We start from the raw sequence: 17,469 nt of genomic DNA on the forward strand, positions 1-17,469 counted from the left end.
CACAGCCCAGACTCCATGTGAGGGATCATTAATATGCTCTGGGCTGCTGCCTTGGAAGAGAACTGCACCTCATTATGTGGGTTAACACACTTAAACTAAATGGATGAATTGCAGCCACTTTCAGTGTTTCAAGTCCCCTTGGACTGACAGAACTGCAGATTAATAAGTTGTTAGAGAGTGATCTGCTGACCCGCTCCATCGTTCTTCGCTCTCACTCCATCCGCTCTTGGAGGCGCGAAACGCTAAAGTGTAGGAATGTGTCAATCACTGCATTTTCACTTTTGTGGCTTTCTCTCATTTTTGACTAAGAAATTACGAAAATAGGTGAAAGAGAAAAACAAAATGCTTGACATGTTCAATAAGTTCAGTTGGCTTTGGATCAAAATGCAGGATGCACAGGAGATAACAGCTCCCCTGCTAGCACATAACGGCTCAGGATAAAGGCTGAACTCCTTTCAGCTGGAGGGGGCTGTCTAAAAGTCAGCATATCACAGAATCAGAGAGTGGTTTGGGTTGGAAGGAACCTTAAAAATCATCCTGTTCCAACCCCCTGCAATGGGCAGGGTCATCTTCCTGTAGACCAGATTATTCCAACCTGGCCATGGACGCTTCCAGGGATGGGGCAGCCACAGCTTCTCTGGGCAGCCTGTGCCAGGGCCTGACCACCCCTTGAAATAATTTCTTCCTAATATCTAATGTAAATCCTGACTCTTTGGGGTTTTATATCCTCTGTTTAGCAGGCTATGAAACTATGAAGAGTTGGAAAGGGTGTATTGAGACAGACTGCCAACACCTTTTGTCAATGGAAGGAAATAACGGATATAAAATTATAGTAGTTGAAGACAAATTAAATGAGAAAAAAAATAAACAACAAAAACAAACAATGGGATTTGGGGGATTTCTTTTTTTTTTCCCTGTTGGTAGTAGATCTTTGAAATTTGTTTTCAAGCCACACCATCACCTGGAAATCCCCTCAATGGAAAAATTAAGATTGAAGACTCTGAGATTATTAGGGAGAAAAGATCAAAGGAACTTTTTTCTGTCTCCCACTGGGTAGACTCCCATTCTATGACACTTGGTTTTTGTTAGTGCTGGGGACAGAATACTGAGTGATGTGTAGCATTGAGCTGAGGCAGCAGAATTGTCCTTGTGTCCTACCTTTTGCTGATGAAGGCATAGAAGGCTCCTCAAGATTTCCTCCTGCTTAGTTCAAGCAGCTGTTTTCCCAGTACAGAAGATTTCTCAGAATCATAGAATATGCTGAGTTGGAAGGGACCTACAAGTTTCATCAAAGTCTGACTCTTGGAATTGTACATACAGTAAAATTTTTCATGTGTGTCCTAAAAGGGGAGAAAAAGTCAAGAAGTTGTTGAAGAGTTGATGGTATGTGCAACACTCTCAGTTTTGAGATGTGTCTTCTTTTGTGGACTCAGTTTTGGCAGTCATTCTTAAAGGTCTCAGAATTTGAGAAATTTCCCTGGCTCCTGCATGGCTTGTCAGCAGCAGCACGAGGCACCCAAACAGGTTTCTTTTCTCACGTTCACATTTATCCTAAAGGCACCAGAGAAAAAACTGTTTCCTATTCCACTCCAGACTAAGAGGACCTGACAACTTAATAATTGAACTGGGTACTTAGCTCACCATGTCTCTGATGTGCCTCCTTTTAATTGATTTTGTCAGGGTCTTTTTAACTTCTCTTCCACTGTTGCCAGCATGCTCTCACTCCTCGTAATGCCTTTGCAAAGAGGTTTTATTAGAATTTTCCCCTGTCATATCCCATTCTCACCTATTTGTTACCAATTAACCCTCTACACCATGGTGGTTTGCAGGATCTGCCAAACTGAACTGCCTGCTGTTGGAAATCTTTGGGCTCTGTGTCTCTGCCAGAGATATTGTAAAGAGGAAGAAACTGTGCCTGTATTTTCTCCCAAAGCATCAGTAACAAAAACAGCTGCTTAATGACATTGTTAGATATTCTGTTTTCCATGAGGAGGGCAAAGGAAAATGTACCCATGAAGTGACTAAAGAAATAGAAAATAAATCTTCACTTGCAGTTGCAGTCAATGGCTCATTGTCCAAATGGGGATTGGTAACAAGTTGTGTCCCTGTGGAGCCAGCACGATTTAATATCATTATAAATGACACAGACACCAGGACTGAGTGCAGCCTTCTGCAGGTTTGTGAAGGATACACCAGAAGGAAAGGATGCTGGGCAGGGGGGCTTTGACAGGCCTGGGAAATGTGAGTTGTGTGAAGCTGAACAAGGCCAAGAGCAAAGTCCTGCACCCCATCAGGTGAGATCCCTCAGCAGTTCCTGCCCTGGGCAAAACACTCACTTGGGGAAATTAGTTTAATGTGTTACCAATGGAATCCGAGCAAGATGACGAGAAATAAACCCAAATTTTAAAACACCTTCCCCCCACTCCTCCCTGAGTTTGACTTCTCAGTCTTTTGTCTGATCCCCCTCAGTGGGGCAGAGGGACATGGAATGGGCTTGCAGTCACTTCCTCACCCATCTTTGCTGATCCTTCTTCTTCAGGGGGAAGTCTCCTCACATTCCTCTCTTGCTCCAGTCTGGGGTCCCTTCCACATGAGAGTTTTCCAGGAACTTCTCCAGTGTGAGTCCTTCCCATGGGCTGCACTTCTTCACAAACTGCTCCAATGTGGTCCCTTCTATGGGGGGCAGTCCTTCAGGAGCAGGCTGAGTCTTTCTGGGCTGCTTGTGGGAACAATCAAACCTGCTCCAGCATGGGCTCCTCTCTCTGCAGGGTCACAGGTCCTGCCAGGAGCCTGTGGACCCCCAAGAGCTGCAGGGGCTCGGCTCCCTCACCAAGGGGTGCAGGGGAATCTCTGCTGCAGCTCCTGGAGCAGCTCCTGCCCCTCCTTCTGCCCTGACCTGGCTGTCTGCAGAGCTGTTCTCACACATTCTCACTCCTCTGAGTGCTGCTGGTGTTCCAGTGCTCAGCCTGGAGAGGAAAAGGCTCTGCACAGACCTCATTTCACCATCTCAGTTTGTGAAGGGAGCTTATAAGAAAGACAGAGCTTCCTTTCACCAGGGTGTAGTGACAGGAGAAGAGGCAATGGTCTTAAACTGAGAGAGAAGAGATTTAGGTTAGACATAAGGAACAAATTGTTTATAGTGAGGGTGGGGAGGCCCTGGCACAGGTTGCCCAGAGAAGCTGTGGCTGCCCCATCCCTGGAAGTGTTCAAAGCCAGGCTGGGAAAGGGCTTGGAGCAACCTGGTTTAGAGGAAGGTCCCTGTGGCAGGGACTTGGACTACATAATCCTTGAAGGTCCCTGCCAACCAAACCATTTTCTAATTCTATTCTTTAGCATGAATATGTTGTTTTATAATGACCTCATGAATTGTTTGGGTTTTTTAATGACATTTACCATTAAACCAAGTCTATAATGCACAACAGCCTATCTTTGTTGCCACATGATTTCCTCCTTGCTTGAAGCCAGGCAACCTCTGTAGTTTCAGCAGAGAAATTCTTTACTTGGGTCATCAATGCCAAATGATCTGCTGTGTGAGCTGACCCAGGGAAAGCTCAATCATACTAATGAGGCAATCACTGAGCTCCTAATGAATGGGATTAGTGACTGGGCAAGGATTGTTTGTTCTGGATCTCTTGTTCAAATGCAGCTCGAAGCTCTCAAAATATTTGCTTGCAATCAGCTACGAGCTGGGTTGGTTTCAGCTCTCACTAACTAGATGAAAATTATTTTCATCTCTGCAGGATTTGCCAAATGTGCTGATGGAGGCAGTCTGCAGTTTGTGGTGGACAGAAAAGGCGAGTTCTAGTTCAGAAGTAAACTCTCTGTTGTAAGGTAAAGCTGTAGGTGTCATAATTTCTAATTTCATGCCAGCACGAAGCTTGGCTGGAGAAAAAGAAGAAGAGTGTCACTCTATTCATCAGCTTTTCTTAGTAGCAATTAATGAATATTTAATGTAACATATATCAATCCAGTTAGGTAGATTTTATAAATCTAAAGAAAAACCACCAGAAACTGTGACTTGTGTTTCTTCTCCAAACCTGACTGTGCTGATTTAAGAAGTTTCACAGTTTTGACCCTGAGTGAGCTTAAGCACCTGCAAGATTTCTCTGAGCATTTTCTGTGCTCAGCCTTTACTGATGAAAGACTGTGTCAGCTCTTTGGAAAGGGAGCATGTAACTGATATCAGTGCAGGTGAGAATCCAGCTTAATATTTGTTATTCTTTTCTAAATCTTCACAGCATCCAACCCCCATAACATATAGAAATAACTTTTTTTTTCTCTTTTTTTTTTGTTTTCCTGGTAGGAAATATTTTTGTCAAAAGATTTTGATTTTCCCAAACAGTAAAAAATATATAATTTTGGTAAATTCTCTTCAATAATTCCTATGGCATTTTAATTAAAACCGTTTTTGAAATGCTTTATTTACTGGAGGAAAACTGCATTTATAACACACGACACATTTAAAGATGAATTTAAATGGCATTTTCAATCATGTTGTCAGGAAAAAACATTATGGATGAAAATGGAACAAACTCACAAATGTTGGTTGCATTGAAACCTATTAAATGAAGTCTAAAGTAAGATTTGGCATTTTTCATGAGATATCTTGCTTGGTGTTTTTTTAAAGGCCACAAAAAAAATCATAATATAATGTTTTGTTTATTTGTCCTGCTCTTTCAGTGATGTTTCTCATGAATAAATATGGTGTTCTGTGCATAAAGTGGGATCAAATAAGCATCTAATTGATGTGTTGGAAACGGCACATGAAATTGTGGAAGTGCTTAGCTCAGATCCAGCAGAGCAAATTCTAAAGCAGCAGTGCACAGTAGGGGAATCTGAGCTAAATTAATTTTTAAACATACAAAAAGAGTAACAAAAAAAAAAAAAGAACCAGACAAACATCTTGACTTTCACGGTTTTAAATGAGCAGAATTGGAGATCAGGAGCATGTTAAGAACACAAACAACAGAGATGAATTAACAGCTACTTGTCTTACAGCACATTGTATAGCAAATCTGGAGGCAAAGAAATAGAATTCCCCAGATAGAGGAGGTATAATTAAAATCTGTAACATAAGGTAAAACATGCCTATGATGAAGAGGGGGAAAAAATAGGCAAAATTATTCACAATGATGCCAACACACAGTATAAAACTTAGCTTTTCTTTGATACAATTAGTGCTTGTTGGTTATAGCAGGTTTAATATGACGCGATCAGAAATGCAGACACGGACGTGGGGCCTGAATGTGCAGTGCCTTGAGAATCCATTCCACTTTCCAGGGTGACCACAGGCTCTGTAAAACCAAGAACAGCTGGTGAGTATTCACAGGACCCCCAGAGAGTTTCTGGTGCAGAGGTGTCACTGAGGGAAGGGTGGCTGCTCCCAAAAGGCACAGACAACCACAAAGCAGATCAAGCTCAGGAAAGTGTATTTTCACTGATTCCAGGCTAAGGTGATCGTGGAAGTGGAACGGGTAAAAAGACTGGGACAGATTACCCACAAAGGCTTCTCATGCCTGGAGATGTTCAAAACCAGGTTGGAAGGGGCTGTGAATAACCAGGAACGATTCCCTGCCCATGGCAGAGAGGCTGAAATGAGATCATCTTTAAGGTACCTTCCAACCCAAACTTCTTCCATGGCTCTGTGGTTCCATGACTGAGAATATAGAAAAAAACCCAAATTCATCAAGAAAATACAGCACATAACCTGCTGTAGCAAGAAAAAAAGTAAATTTTGTGTTTTCTTCAATGCCAGCAATTCCCATACCTGGAGAAAAGTGCATTTAGTTTTAAAAAAACAGTTTTCTGCAAAATGGACAAAGAATAGAAGGCAGAGCATGGCACTGGTGCACTTTGCTGGTCAGAATATAGCTGAGAAATTGTATTATTTCCCATTTTTCCACGCCATGAAAAAATGAAAACCTTAGGCACTTCCTCTGACTAGGAACAACTCATTAAACCTTGTAGATGTGTAATTAGAGATCAAAAACATGTAGATCTAAACCCTAAAATGTTTACACTATTCATGTAGACAAGTTAATGGAATAAAAAAAAAGAGAGTCAATTTTTGATCAAAGAGTCTGTTTCATTCCAATTACTGTAAAAAACTTCTTAAGAATGACATCAGCAGCAGGATAGCACCTCCAACAAGATCAGCACTTTGCACTTCTGAGGTTACACAGATTGTATTTTTGCACTCACCACCTATGAAACAGCCCTGAGTGTTTGTAAGAAGCATCACTATGAAATATATCAGCAGGATTTTGTAGTGTTTGTGTTTATTCTACCTCTATTTCCTCAGTGACTGTGCTTGGGTACACATGCAGTCTAAGAAAATCTAGTTAGACTTGTTATCCAGGGTGAGGAAAGGAATGAAAAGCTGGATTGTCATTATTATTACTGAAGACATAACTAATAACAACTTCTTTTCTTTTTTTCTAATTCTTTTTAATACAGATGAAAGCCTCAGAAACACTGTTTTCATTATGCTTTACTGCAAACCAACAAGGTGTTAAAATAGACCATGATCAGACACAAAGCAGCCAAATACAGACACAAACATATTTTCATTTATGCTAATTTTTAAACTGCTCATTATAAGATTGTTCAGGTAATATTTTTGAAACCAGATGTCCGTTATGTGCTGTGCTGCAGATACAAAGCAGAGATGAGGGTTCCTTGTGTTCATTGTGTTCACATAAACACTTCCAAGAGGCAATAGAAATACTCTGATGGGAATGGTGCCCTTCTGAAGATGACATTCACCCCAGCTATTTTAAGGTCTAAGCACCTCCATGTGAGTAGAATGACTTCCAGGATCCAGGCTCCTATTACAGTAATTACAGATCTAATCAATACAGCCAAAGATTTTTAGGGTTTTTAGGATGGGGATCATTTGAATAAAGTAATCAACTCCATATTGACCTAAATTTCACTGGCTGGTATTGACTCATGCTAACTGCAAAGGGATCTTCAGGATGACTTTCTCAGATGCAGAGAGGTTCACTGTTGACATCTAAATTTAGCTGCACAAATTCAGCAGCCAAAGTCTTTTTAATGTCACAAGAGGAGTTGCTCAAGTCGCTCACACAAGTAAAAAAGCTCTGGAAAGGGGATGGACACCACTAATCTTTTAACCTTTCCTTCCTCTTGGGAACTATTCTCACTTTTCTGCTTATTTAATATTTCCCAGCACTTTTTAAAGAGGAAAGGCTCTAAGGTGAACCTTGGAGGTCTCTTCCAACCCAAACCATTTTATGGCATTATAGAATCCTATCCTATTTCTGCAGGTGCCAGTCAACAACATTCACTGCCTGCTCAAGTTACAGAATCACAGAAATTCACAGATTCTGGAGATGAAGCAGGGTGAGCAGGGCTGTGTCCAGTTGGATTTTGAATAGCTCCAAAGCTACCACAGCTCTTAGCAACCAATTTCCCCATTTGGTCAATCTTATATTAAAAAAAAAAAAGTGTTTTCATATGCTCAAAAAACTTTTTATATTTTTCAGGTTGTGATCACTGCCTTTTGACCTGTCAGCAGAAACCACTGAGAAGAGCCTGCTTCTACCTTCTTCATCCCCCTACCTCACATATTTATAGATGGGAAAGATCCTCCAGAGCCTTCCCTACCCCAGGCTGCAGTCCCAGCTCTCTCAGCCTCTCCTCATGTCAGAGATCTCCTCTGCACGTACACACATGCCTGTGTCCAGGAGAATAAGAGCACAGAACCTCTGGAGCTCGCACAGAATTCTCCAAGCACTGGGATGAAGAGCACTATGAGCTGGACATGAAACCAAACCCAATGTCCAGCATGGCCCATTGCTCTTAGCAGGCTCTGCAGCTGCTGGGGATTCTGAATTTTCATCTGCAGGCAGGGAAAATATCTATTTAAATTTAAATATTTAAAATGCAAAAGCCATGTGAATGAGAAATAGGTAATCTACAGGCTTGGAGTGCAGCAAGAGAGATTCTCCAGACACAAACTGGCTGAAAGATATTCTGGGTCAAAAACCCAAAAGACTTCATATACCTTTCAGGTTTGCTTGGGGATAAATATGAATTTAAGTTACTGAGAGAGAGTTTGAGTTCTGTCATACTCTTAGGTTTTGATTTAAGATGGTTTTTTACTTTTTGGGTAGCAATAATTATGCTGTTTAGCAGTTCTACTCATGGCCTATGCAATCTTTTCTTAGTTACTATACAAATAGAGAACTAAATAACAATCTTTAGAGGGAAATAAATTAAAATTATGCTGGAATACATCCTAGGTTTTCTTTAATGTCTTGGGAACTTAACTGGTATAAACATGTCTGATTTGAGGCTTTGTCTGTCTATATTCCTGTGATTACTTTCATAATCATTAAAAGAAAACAGATATATTTATCTTGATTTTTTTTTCTCCATGCATAAAACAAGAATGCAAACAAAAAAAAGACCCTGCTGCTATCAGGTTGCTAAAATTATGCTTCTATAGGCTGACAGATCTCTTTACTGAGAACTGTAAAAGCAGACTGTAAAGAGCTGCTCCAGACATGTGGTAGCTCTAAGCTGCAACAGGAACCTGAGGTAAGGATCCATCCTCCAGCCCTCCTTAGCTCAGAGAAGAATCTTTCCCCTCTTTTCACAGTGTAGTCTCTGCTCATTTATTTAGTCTGGGTTGTTCTGGCTGTGAATTAAAGAGGTGGTCTCATGGGAAGATAAATTATTCAGAGTAATAAATAATAATTTGTCCCTACCTGCTGTTGTTCCAAATCAAGTGACATCTCTGGGCAAATATGAGGATGTGTCTCACACTGTGTAAATAAGCTGTGATAAAACAACCTTTGACATTTGCAAATTTATATGGATTTAAGACTTTCTCATAGATACAAATCTCAAAGGACTTCTCTGTTGGAAAAGGCTCATCCAGATAAACCACAGCCCACTATTAATAGTAGGTGACCATTATATATGCAGAGCTTTTGGGTGGTTGAATGTTTCTTTAAAAGTGTCAAACAATGACAATCATTACAATCATTAGAAGCTGATTGAGGTGAGTGAAGGTGGCCCATGAAATTCCCAAGTGGAATTCTGCCTCAGTGAAAGGGGAGAGATGACCCAAATCTGATTAAAGTCCATGCAAACACTCTCACTGACTTTATCCAGCCTTGCATCAGGGCCATAGGAAAGGTCTTGCAGCTGCTCTGCAAAGTCATAGAATGAACAGATGGATTTTGGAGGTGAGCACTGAAAACATGGACATGAAAACAGCTCTTCAGAGTTATTTAAAGGTCCTTCCCAACGTGTCAGACTCAGGCAGGGAGGGAGCCTGTGCCAGTGCTGGACCCTCAGCACAGGTATCTTGGGTTGCAGCCCACAGAAAGGAAATGTTAAGCCTTTGACCTGATCTTGCCATTATTTTGTTTATTTCAGTTTTGTTTTCTCTTATTTTGATTTTGATTTTGAGTGTTCTGGTGAAGCTGTTTCCAAGGCACTACTGTCTTTTGATATTTTCAAACTCAAACCTTCCCATATGCAAATTTACACTAATTAAATCCATGTCAAAACACACTTTATCTGCTTTTCTCTGACACTGCTGCATCCTTTATAGTTTCAGATGCACACTGCAAAGTACCTTCCAAATACCACAAAGCTGAAATCCTGTGACATCATCTCATTCTTGATGTGCATGTAGAACCTAAATTAATCTGTGAGGCTGATAGCAGAGACAGCATCTTATAACACGAGGATCTAAATTTTCTATTTCTGAAACCCCTAAGGGAGTATTAGAGGGAAAGCAGGAAATCTATGGTTGTTTACATTTTTCTGGCTCTAGTTCCTTGTAGCTGCTAATGTTCTGATTTTCATTTCCTAACAATATGGTAAATATACTTTGCTTCTGTGTTTAGGATTCAACAGATCACCAGCTTTGGACATCAACATCAAATTTATCCTAAGTCAGATAACCTTTCTCTGCAGTTGGGGTGCAATTCATGGCTTAACAAATTTGAAATTAATCTCTTCCATCTGTGGTGGCAGGGAATGGCCTCTGAAAACCCTTCCTGATCACTTTGATGAAGGTTTCAAAATGGGCTTGATATAACAGCTTTATTTTATACTTAAATTTTAATGATGTATTTTCAGGAAAATAAAGAAAATAAAGAAAATACAAGGAAAGGAAGGAAAAGGTCACAATACTAGGAAAACCTATGGTGTTTCCTGCCTCTTTGAAGCTGAAGTTAATCAGATAGCAGATTAGTCTGAGAATTACATTTCTGACATTCTAAACCTTCCAGGCCTTTAGCTGGGCCTTTTTTCAAGTGTAGTACACAATGATGAGATTTTGCCTTCAGTAAAGACTTTTGTTTCATCAGTTAAAGTTCATCTCTTTAAAGAATCCTTCCCACTAATTTTCTAAGGAAGCAAACGATGTCCACTTTTCATTACAGAATTTCCTCAGTGCACGACTGCCCACAGCAGGAAAGCTGCTGCTCTTATTCAGCCACTCTGGTCATTTCTGCTTATACTGGAGTTCTAACAGCAGCTTCTTAAAATAGGACAGACCTAATAACCCAAGAGCCTTCTGTCAGAAAAAAATGAGATGGCAGGGTGATGATATACCCTGTGCAATATGGCTTAATATTCACTTACACTTTTATTTCCCCTGTGCTTTCTCTTAATTGCATCAATGGTTCCCAGAAGCCACCTTTGATTAACTTCACTGAAATAATTTCTTTTTCTGTTTAGAAAGATGGCCCAGTAGAAATCCAGGCCCTTTGGAAGTCTAGGGTACTTTTGGCCCTGATATGAAGTTCTTCAAATTTGGCAGCTGCAGATCATTGTTAAAATAGGAGTTTTGGATAAAGATATTAATGCAAGTGCATGGGTATCTGTCAGGGACCACCACAAAAGCATAGGTGTGTTTTGTGGAGAGTATGGGTTAACCCTAAAGCAAAACTAAAACAAGGAATTAGATGATACTGGGAACAAAACAAACCAAAACAAAATCCCAGCAACAAATCCCAAGCCCACAGTCCAGGCACTGTTTGGGGGTCCAAGAAGGGTGTTGTCTATCCAAGTCAGTTCCTTGGGATTCACTACACTGAAAGAAATCCCAAATCTTTTCCATCTTCATGTTTAGTCATGTTCCCAGCAGGAATTTACCCCTGTGCATTTCAGTCTGACCCCTCAAGATTTGTCTTAGCAGTGCACAGTACATGGCAAAGCCTTTAAGTAACATGCTACTGGTACTCATACAAACATGCAAAAGAGGTCTGCAGCAGCTCAGAATTTGCACCTGGGAGGCAAAGCTGCAGAAGATGACATAATAATGGCAAGAAATACAATGGGTGATATCACATTTCAGAAGTGAATATTGCTAGCTGAACTTCGGGGATCATGAGAAAATTCATTTCACAAAGGTGGAATGCCCAGTGCCTGGGAGGTGACACGTAATGAATTAGAGTAATTTTGCCCAACCTGTTAAAAACAAATGCTGTTATAGAAGTAGCAGGGCCATTTGCATAAAGATTTTTAAATTACCTGGTGTTGAATATGTGAAACATCGGGTAATGACATTGCAAACTCAGCTCTGATTAAATGGCAAGTGAAGAGCGAATCACAGCAGCATTGTCTTATCACATTAAAACAAGGGGAAAATCTATTTATGAGTGAGCTGACCTCATTTTTTCTCTCATAGCCTGCTGTGCGTGGCAGAGTTCGGTATGATTGAAAAGTCATTGCATAGTTCTTTAACACGACAATGTTTAATACAAGAAAAAGTTCTTTTTCAACCTTCAGCAACTTTTTTTTTTTTTTTTTGAGTGATACAGTTGATATAAGTTCTGAATGCATTTTTTGAGGTTGTGTGAAGTTTAAAATTGGGGTTCTAACAAGTTTTCACAGAAAGTTCTGACAGGAAACCTCAGCAGCTACTGAAACACAAACTTCATTCCTGTACTATAGCAAGTCAGGAAAGAGAAAGAACCAAACCCAAGTAATAACAAGGCCTTGCTTCTTCTCAAGGTCACAAGACACAGGAGATGCTTCCTCCAAAGGAATGTGTACTCATTTTCTCTTCATATTACTTTTCTTGTAGAAGCATTGTCACCCTGTTAGCCTGGAGGAAAAGGGGTGACCTTATTGCTTTCTACAAGTACCTTCAAGGAAGTAATAGTGAGGTGGGTGTCACTCTCTTCTCCCAGGTAACAAAAGACAGGAGAAGAGGAAATTGTCTCAGGTTGTGCCAGAGAAGATTTAGAGTTGATATTAAGAGGATTTCTTTCATGGAAATGGTTGTAAAACAATGGAGCAGGCTGCCCATGGAAGTGGTCAAGTCACCCTCCTTGGAAGTGGAAAAAAAATGTGTGGTCATGCACCTGAGGACTTGGATCAGTGGTGAACTTGGTGGTGGTGGTGGTAGGAGGAGAGTTCAACTCAATGACCTTAGAGGTCCTTTGGAACCTCAAAGATTCTATGATTCTATTTCTCAAAAAAAACTCCCTTGTAATTTGGGATTTCCTTCACAACATCCCAATAACAAACAAAATAAATTTATCTGGAATCATCTTTTTCTGAGGGCTGAAACTCAGAAGAGTGAGGCTCGAGTTACAGAGGAGGGCTACAAGTTTATTTTATTGCCTTGACAAGAAAGGTAAAATTTCCAGCAATGTGTGATCCAAATCTAAGTGACTGAATGACCAAGAAAATGTCATTGTTTGGTCTTCATCCATGGCCTCACTTTGCAATTTAAACTGCAGTAATTTTGCTCAGTTGCAAGATGGTTCTGTGAAAGAGGCCACATCTCTTCTGGTCTGAGTAGCCACTGCCTTTCCCTATCAGGAGAGGGCTCCCTGACTCACATTTGGCAACTCCTGCAGTGTGGAGGGAGGAAGGAGAGAGAAAAGCAGCTTCATGAATATGTGGAATTATTCTGGGAAGCACTCAGGATAATGTAAAAACCAGAGACATAAAACACTGGCCAGCTGAGACACTAAGAGAGATTAGATAGCAGACCTGGCAACTCATCCATTTGCACCAGTGTGGCAAATCTTGTGATTTTTTTGGGAACAAGCAGAGTTACTGGCATTTGACTTTCATCTTGGATTAAGTATCAGGAGGAAAAATGCTGACTTATGTTAAAATGTGTCTGGTTGCAGGACAGATTCAAGGAGATGAATGCTAAGCACTGGAGTACACAGCCAAGGCTGACAAGGATGCAAATCTCTCAGTGGCCATCCAGTGCCTCGTTACTGTCCCACCATCCCTGAGAACCTGCCATGGGGAAATACCAGGCTTTCACCTTGCAGCTGCTTTTAACTACAGAGCAAGCAAATCACAGCTGTAAAAGGTGACAGAAACCCTTAAATTCTCATTCACGTGTTACTGGAAATAAACCTTAAAAAAGCCCTCGGAAGACACACAAAATGGTTGGCATTAAACTATTCCAGCTAAGGGAGCAGGAACTGTATGCTCCAGTTCTGCTGAAAGGGAGCTGGTGGCAGAATAATGTGGTTTGTGCAGAACTAGGGAAAATGAGAGCTGAAAATGTTCCCTATCAGGAAAGAAAAACACACTTGCATAGCAAGAGTTGCTGTCTCACACACTGATGGGTGTTTTCAGAGCAGCAGCAATGCATATTTAAACACAAGAAGTACCTTCCTCAGATAATTTTTTTAAAGACTATTTAACTATGAAGGAAGCAAAACTGAGGACAGAGATGGAATGGACAAAACTCTTAACATTGGAAATAGAACTGTAAATTACAAAGTTTTCATTAAGAACAGCACTGGAAATAAATTGCTGCATAGAGAGCTAATTAAAAAAGAACTAATAAATTCTACAGATGTAAATATAATGCATTTTTTTCATCCATCTGGGCTCTGGCTGTTGTTAACTCTGGGTAATGCTGGTTTTACATACATTTGCTGGTGTTATTCCTACAGATGGTGCCAGGGCTGAGGCACTGGATGGAGAGAAGCCTCACATGTTTGCTTTGCTTAAACTCTAGCAGTCAGTAGTGGATTAATGCAAACCCTAATCCCATCAGAAAAGAGATATTTTATATACACCAGGGAGATTAATGCAGTTGATCCCTGCTTATGGCAGGAAAATGCACATATGTCAGGGATCTCACTCTGATATTTGTAGATAACCTTGGTAAATCTTTTGGACACCTCCTTATTTGGACCTTAGTGGGCTGTTCATAAATAAGGGTGAAAACAGCTGAGTTGATTTTCCTTTTGATCTGTTCCACCATTCTTCCAGTGTAGGTGGGCGAAATATCCTGCCTAATGGATGTTCATTCCCTTTTCTACTGCTCCAGATTAGTCAAAATGGAATATTATGGATGAGATTCTTTTCATTCAAATTCAAATGTTCCAGTTCAACACAAATCACTCTCATTTCTCTTTAGAGAGGAAAGAGGACAATCTGGCTCAACTTTAATGAATCCATTCAATAGCTGAAAAAAAAATCTATGCATTAGCCTGAAAGGGAACATCAAGTAACAAATTCAGGTTTAGTTGTCCAAACTTCAGTGACACTAATATCATCTTACTCTTTTTTTTAATATTCTAATTCTGGACCAAATATTTCTGTAATACCTTATTCTGTTCACAGGTTTTTATGCTTTACCTTGTGTATTTTTTCTATGAACAAATTTTCAGTGACCAGATAAATGAGTGTTGCAACCACTAGGATCAGAAAGATGCTTTTATTCATAATGTGCCCTGTCCTTCCTTCCTTCCTTCCTTCCTTCCTTCCTTCCTTCCTTCCTTCCTTCCTTCCTTCCTTCCTTCCTTCCTTCCTTCCTTCCTTCCTTCCTTCCTTCCTTCCTTCCTTCCTTCCTTCCTTCCCTCCTTCCCTCCTTCCCTCCTTCCCTCCCTCCCTTCTTCTTTTTTTTAATGTACACACAAAATGTTCCCATTTCCATATGGAATACAGATTATCTTCATTTTCTTGGGTAGCATTATTGGAAATAAGCATAAGTATCAACTCTCATGTTAGATCTTACTGGGACCCACCTAATTAAACCCTTATAAATTCTTTAGTTACTGCATGGATACAGCTCACGTCTTGTTTTCCACATAATGTTCCTCATGCACAGAAAAGCAATCCTATCCTCCAATATGTATGTTCTCCTGCCATACTCACCAAAAATGAATAAAATAAAACACACAGGTTGAAGGGAAGAATAGAAAAATATTTCAAAGAAAGATCTCTGAGTTACTGAGCAAGAAACAATGTCAGAACTCCCTGAGCAGGAAATAATCAGAAGCTTGGACAGTGCCCGGGGAATGTTTTATGTACATAATTTGTTATTACTCTTCCTTGAGTGTCTGTTCATGGATACTGCTGGAGACAGTGAAGGGGGGAAATAATTTGTTCTGGCCAGGCTGGGTGTCCTAAAACTCCCCAAACCAGCTGTGTCAGATTTATCAGGGTGCTGCATCCATTTAACTCCTCCCTGTTGATGATCCCTGCTGGGAAGAGCAGCACTAAAGGGATTATGTAGAGTTCCAGAAGTGTCTCCATTTTCTTTTGGAAAGAAACAGAAGTTTGTCGGGGAGGGAGGATAATCATGAGTAATCACTGAAGAGTCAGCTATACATTCTATATTCTGCATCGTGCCTCTGGTTCCATTTCTGGGAGCAGAAATGATTAAGATTTTACTTACTCCTTAGCATGTAGAGCTATAAAGGATTAAGAGAGAAAAGAGGGAAGGTGAAGTATTTGAAGGCTCCAGTAGACACAGAGAGAGCTTTTGGGTATCAAAAAAGCCTTTTTACAGCTCAAGTCTATTAAACAAGAGGCAAAGGAACAAAAAAAAAAAAAAAAAAAGGATATCTTTTTTAACAGATCTTGTGTACTACAGTGACTGAGGTGCTTAACACAAAAGTGAAAACCTAGTGTAGACAAAATACAAGATAGGAAATTCCAGGGAGTTACTGTGAATCCGTGGAATGGAAAGAGATTTTTGAGTTTTCTTTATGTCTCTGTAGTTGTTTGAAAAGCAGAATAATTTTGGTAGTTGATGCAAAGCCTTCTCTGTCCAGCACAACCTAGATCTCCAAGACAATGGTATTTAGCAATGAATTTTGGGACTTCCCATTGACTTTTTCAGAGGGCTTTTACTGCACATCATATTTAACAGGTCTGAACAAAAGCCTACACCTCACATGCACCAGGAAAGTGGAGATCCTTTCCCCCCAGATACTGAACTTTCCTCTTAACAAGAATACCAGCAACACTGAAAAACCAAGCAAACAATCAAACTAAAAAATAAAAAAAGTAACAATATTTATTGTTCTTCACCTGCAGCTGGCAGCAGCTGGAAGAATCAGAATAATCTCAAAGTAGACCTTGCCAAGTGTTTCTTTAGATGTTTTTGCCTTCTCTGCACTGGGTTTCCAGTTTGAAATTCCTTCTTTGGAGGTGGCAGATTCCTGCAGCACCACACCCCAGCCCATCACTGGAAGTGACACCTCAAAGCACACAATTCCTCTCTGTATTTCCCCCTCAATAAAGCTTTACTGCAGCTGCATTTGGAAAGAAAGAACTCCCTCCTCCTCTGCAGCAGGTGGAGCCCAGAGCACACCCTTGTCTGCAGCAGCAGCAGCAGCGATGAGGTTGAAAAGATTCCTCCACAGTAGGAGGGATCACACACATTTGGGAGACCACTTTGCCTGTTATCCTGAGCTCTGAGGATGAAGGAGAAGTGAATCATCATGAGAAGGAGGGGATCACTCATTGAAACATGTCAGGCTGTGATTTAGACCAGCTTCATCTTTGTTCTTTGGTGAGGAGTAGTAAATATTTTAAGGGGGAACAGCGATGCTACTTAAAAAGCACTTACCTAATTAAACCTCAAGAGCAGGAATCTTTATTCTGCAGAGCTGCTCTCTGTGATGCTCAGCACCTCAGGCTATACCTCAGCCATATGGCACTTTAATAGGCACTAGCAGAGGGAGCCCTTTTTATATTTTAACAGATGGGTGCAAGCTACTGGGTTGGAGCAGAGGGCAGAATGAAAGGAAATGTAAGGAAAAAGAATAAAGAAAAAGACAAAGTTCAAATAATGAATTCATATTGAACTCTTCCACTTCTGCTTGAAACAGCTTGAGGTCTTGGTTCTTTCCTAGAAGGAGCTTCTGTTGTTTCCAAACCCTTTGGACTCAGACTCACTGATCACAAACCATTTCACAGCAGATCTACCATGTGAGGCATTGTCCTCGCAGATGAAATAACACTGCTGATTTCAACAAATACTTGCATGGGTTAAGGAATAGGATTGAAACTTTTATAGTGTTTCCTCTGCTGTACCTGTGTCCCTGTATATCACAGTCTCAACAAGTTTGGGCTGTATCAGAGAATTACTAGAAGACCTCAGAAGGGAAAGTCAGTGCAGACACGTTGCTGGGGAAACAGGGTAAAGAGAATCCAAGAAAAGAGTCAGAAATGGGAGGCCTATTTGAAAATAACTGATTTATT

At 40.5% G+C, this 17,469-nt stretch overlaps 1 protein-coding gene across 5 annotated transcripts in view; it reads right to left on the reverse strand.

The window, feature by feature from the left end:
* Nucleotides 1-4,903: 4,903 nt before the first annotated feature.
* The window catches only part of TSNARE1 (t-SNARE domain containing 1), a 450,161-nt gene continuing 437,595 nt past the window's right edge, over nt 4,904-17,469 (reverse strand). For all 5 annotated transcript variants that reach the window (XM_059867827.1, XM_059867836.1, XM_059867801.1 and 2 more), the window contains one exon: nt 4,904-5,294. The gene's annotated coding sequence lies outside the window, so the exon portion shown is untranslated. The remainder of the gene's footprint in view (nt 5,295-17,469) is intronic.

This window comes from Haemorhous mexicanus, chromosome 1 (genome assembly GCF_027477595.1).
Source record: "Haemorhous mexicanus isolate bHaeMex1 chromosome 1, bHaeMex1.pri, whole genome shotgun sequence".
Taxonomy (NCBI): Eukaryota; Metazoa; Chordata; class Aves; order Passeriformes; family Fringillidae; genus Haemorhous; species Haemorhous mexicanus.